This window comes from Dipodomys ordii, unplaced genomic scaffold (genome assembly GCF_000151885.1).
Source record: "Dipodomys ordii isolate 6190 unplaced genomic scaffold, Dord_2.0 Scaffold213, whole genome shotgun sequence".
Lineage (NCBI taxonomy): Eukaryota > Metazoa > Chordata > Mammalia > Rodentia > Heteromyidae > Dipodomys > Dipodomys ordii.
In genome coordinates, this window is record NW_012267429.1 from 179,479 (window position 1) to 183,956 (window position 4,478).

General features: G+C 53.1%; 1 pseudogene; it reads left to right on the plus strand.

The window, feature by feature from the left end:
* Window positions 1-1,854: 1,854 nt before the first annotated feature.
* LOC106000241 lies at window positions 1,855-3,308 on the plus strand (annotated as a pseudogene).
* The last annotated feature ends 1,170 nt before the right edge of the window (window positions 3,309-4,478 follow it).

The window sequence follows — 4,478 nt, forward strand, 5'->3', positions numbered from 1 at the left end:
AGAAGAATGAGAAGTATGGTCTCAGATGTAGCTCAGTGGAAAAGCAGTTGCCTAACAAGTACAACACTCTGAGTTCCAGCCCCACTACCAGAAAAGAAAAGAAGAAAATGAGAAGTAGTGTAATAAAATAATAGGTGGAGAAACTGCCCAAATCTTGATAAAGCAACAGCCATTCAGGGATAAGAGGCCTTTAGAACACTCAACAGCCCAAACCAGAAAACAGCCACTCAAAGGTAATCATCAGCCAGGCACCAGTGGCTCACACCTGTAATCCTAGCTACTTAGGAGGTTGAGATCTAGGGATCATGGTTCAAAGCCAGCCTGGGCAGGAAAAGTCCATGAGATTCTTATCTCCAATTAACCACCAGAAAATCAGATATGGTGTTGTGGCTCAAGTGGTAGAGCACTCACCTTGAGCTAAAGTGCAGGGACAGCGCCCAGGCCCAGAGTTCAAGCCCTATGACTGACAAAAAAAAAAAAAAAAAAGGCAATCATCAGTAAGGTATTTAGTGCGCAGAAGAAAGAAAGCGTACCGAAAGCGGCATAAGACAAACACCAGGCCATCTGCCACGGAGCCTCATCAGAACGATAGCAGATCTCTCAAGTGAAGCCTTGAAAGCAGGATGGCCCCAAATAACACATTTCAAGTTCTGAACGTAAACCACTGCCAACCTAGAACATACTGTAACTAGCGAAGCCACTGCCCCCGGGCCGCTGAGGCCCAGCCCAAGAGGCTGCTGCACGCGGCCCTCAGGAAGCCACCCGCGGCAGCTGCAGCCCGCAGCTCCACCTCCCGGTCTGTGGGCTGATCCAGCCACCAGTGAGTGAGCTGTCCCGGGCCATGTGGACAACATCCGATGCCCTGTGCCCTGCTCTACACACAGGGGCACCACCAGCCAGAGGGCAGCGTGGCAAATCCAACACTAAGAGAAGATGTCCACTTTGTCCAGGTGAAGGACATCCTAGGGGGCTGGACGGCCCTTTTCTCAATGTTCCTTCGTAAATAGCACTCTGTGCAGATACATGCTGCGAAGAAGCACCGGGGTCAGTGGTGAGGCCTCCAGCACACATGTGGTCCCCAGGTCAGCAGGACGCCGTGCAGGCTCACACCCTCTGACTGACCACAGGACCCTGCAGGCCACAGGGGCCACTGAGTGAAACAAGACGCAAACTTACTGCAAAGCCAGACACTTCCAATACAACATCGAGCCACTCAACAACCAACCAACTCCGAGACCAGACACGCAGGAACCCAGACCTTCAGAAATAAAAACCCGTCAGCTCTTGGAGCTCTCATGCCAGGAAGCAGTCTCAGCCTCTCTGGGAAGTCCTTGGGGCTTTCCAGCGCTAACCTTCCAGTCATGCAGTCTTCACCCAGTCCAGTCTTCTTGCCTGCAACACTTTGGGCCGGCCTGTGGTGTTGGACACAGGTCAGGGCTCCGCCTGGGGGCCGGCCTGTGGTGTTGGACACAGGTCAGGGCTCCACCCCAGGGGCCGGCCTGTGGTGTTGGACACAGGTCAGGGCTCCGCCCCGGGAAGGGGGGGCTGTGCCATGGTGTTGGACACACGTCAGGGCTCCGCCCCAGGGGCCGGCCTGTGGTGTTGGACACAGGTCAGGGCTCCACCCCGGGGCTGTGCCATGGTGTTGGACACAGATCAGGGTTTGCCCCGGGGGTATGCCCCATGGTGCCCTTGTCTGTGGAGCTCGATCCTTGGTCTGGGTCCAGGGGCTTGCTCTCTGGAGGAGACTCTACCTCTTTCAAATAGTGTCAGTCCTGTTGCTGGGACTTGAACATGGGTAAAAGTCCATTGAATGCTTTATAAGAACTAGAGAACACATGTCAGAAGAGCTGCATGTGCAGACAGACCGTCCTGTGCCGCACCAACCCTGACGCCTTCTGCTCAGTGCTGACACCCCATCCCACCAACCCCGACCCCTTCTGCTCAGTGCTGACGCCCCATCCCACCAACCCCGACCCCTTCTGCTCAGTGCTGACGCCCCATCCCACCAACCCTGACCCCTTCTGCTCAGTGCTGACGCCCCATCCCACCAACCCTGACCCCTTCTGCTCAGTGCTGATGCCCCATCCCACCAACCCTGACCCCTTCTGCTCAGTGCTGATGCCCCATCCCACCAACCCTGACCCCTTCTGCTCAGTGCTGACGCCCCATCCCACCAACCCCAGGTTGGCCCTGACACCTCCATGTTGTCTTGCTCTCCGACAGATCTGTCCTTTGATTGTCATGACCCTTCCCATCAGCATCCACACCCAGACACTTCTGCCCTAAGGTAACTTCGTCCACAGCTGCTCAGACCAAAGCTTTCAGACACTGGTTTCCAGCCAGGCAGGATCTCCAGAGAAACCCAAATCAGTGGCATAGAAACCGCCACAGCGCCCAGGTGCCCACAGACCATGGGAGGGTGCACTCTCCCTACAATGTTCCTACAGATGATGTAATAAGCAGTTTAGTTGCAGAGACGGTGACTCAGAGTCTGCTACCTCAGAGTGATCCCAAGACGTCAATCAAGACATGGGGGTCTGGGGGGGGAGGGGGGAGGCTGGGAAGGGATGGGAAGGGTAAACAAAGGAGGAGGCTGCAATGCTTGGTAAGAAATGTACGCATTATCCTGCCCATGCAATTGTAACCCCTCTGTACAGTATGTTCACAAATAAAATAAAATTAAATTAAAAAAAAAAGACATGGGGGTCTGAAGCCATGCTGAGCAGAGCCGTATGCTCCCCACACAGAACACGACAGATAACCAGAGCAGACCGTAGCATCACTGAGTGACTTAGAGAACATCCCAGGTCAGACACTGGATAAATACAGTCTTTTGTCTGACTCAAATCTCAGACCTGACACCCAGCTTCCCTCTGGCCTAACTCAGAACCCTGGGATTGATTTTGATATTGAGGAGTTCTTTCCAGCCTCAAATATCCAGACTCAGACAGAAGAGAGAGGGCTGAGCACCATGACCCCAGAGCCAGTCTTGGAGTCACTGGACACAGAGACCCAGACCGACTTCCTGCTTGCAGACCCCTCTGCTCAGCCCCATGGCTGCAGGGGGAGCTGAGTTTCTTAGGCCTGGAGATGTTTGACACACAGACACAGACTGACTTGAACTTCTTAGTCAGTGGTCCTCAGCTGCCCTAGGAAGCCTGAAACACTGCAGCTTCTCCGTGAGCATCAACTCCTCCGACACAGAGACGCAAACCGAAGGACCCTCGGTACCAGATCCACACCTGCTCCGGAAAGCAAGGCCCAGTCCAACAGCACAGGGATACAACCATGAGTTCTGGCTTTGAAGCAAGGTGCCACGTCAACCATGAGCTGCCCATAAGATGTTCTTCACCAGCAGTGAAACTCAGTCAGCCACGAACAACTTTGTCATGGCCAGTTCAGCTCTGTGTGTGAAGTTGAACGCAGTCTCCAACCTCTGAACACAAGTCTGCCATGGATGGTACTCACTCCTTGGAGCCTGATAACACAAAACAGTGCTGATGGCGCTGGCATGGAAGGTAGTGACCATGACCATTCATTCTCTCATTTCTCTGCCTTTTATACTTGTCAAAACAAAAATTGTGTATAAATGTGAGTGCATTGTAAAGTGTAAGATGTTAAAGAGAAAGGAGAGGTGGGTACTGCTGAAGATTCTCCTGAATCTGAACACGTTCCAGGCATTGCTCGAATAGTGAGTTGCTGGGACTCTGCTGTGTATGCTGCCATATTAAGCAGATCATTGTTGGTGAGATCTTCAGAATGTGCTGGAAGGGGCCGGTAATCTTTTTGCTTGTGACGACCTTAAGATCACCAACATTAGAAACTGCTCTTCCTTTAGCTCTTGGCAATAACTGCTTTCTGAGCCCTGTTGGCACCTGGCACTAAATCAGGGGCTTTCCTTGCTCAATTTTCCTCTTCAGTTGTTGGTGTTTGTTTTCTTTCTTTTTTTTTTTTTTTTTGGGTCCGGTCGTGGGGCCTGAACTCTGGGCCTGGGCGCTGTCCCTCAGCTCTTCAGCTCAAGGTTAGCACTCTACCACTTGGGCCACAGCACCACTTCCGGCTTTTTTCTTTTTGCTTATGTGGTGCTGAGGAATTGAACCCAGGGCCTCAGGCATGCAAGGCAAGCGCTCTACCACTGAGCCACCTTCCCAGCCCCTGGTGTTTGTTTTCTGTGACCCCCAGCCACAGAGGGAAACAAAGCCACTGCAGTGAGCTAACCCTGCCTCCCCCCAGGGACACGGGGTCCCACAGAACCTGGGGTCTGGCCGGTGGCCCTGGGTGCATCTCCTTGGGGTTGATGTCAGAGGTGCTGTGCCACAGCAGCCGTGAGGAACATGGCATGCACCCCAGACCCATGACTTCAGTCCAATCGGGAGGGAGACACCCGGCAAAGCCCAACTGAGGAGTTCTAGAAAATTCCTCAGAACTGCCAAGCTCACTGAAAACAAGGTAGGCTGAGAAATAATCACAGTCAA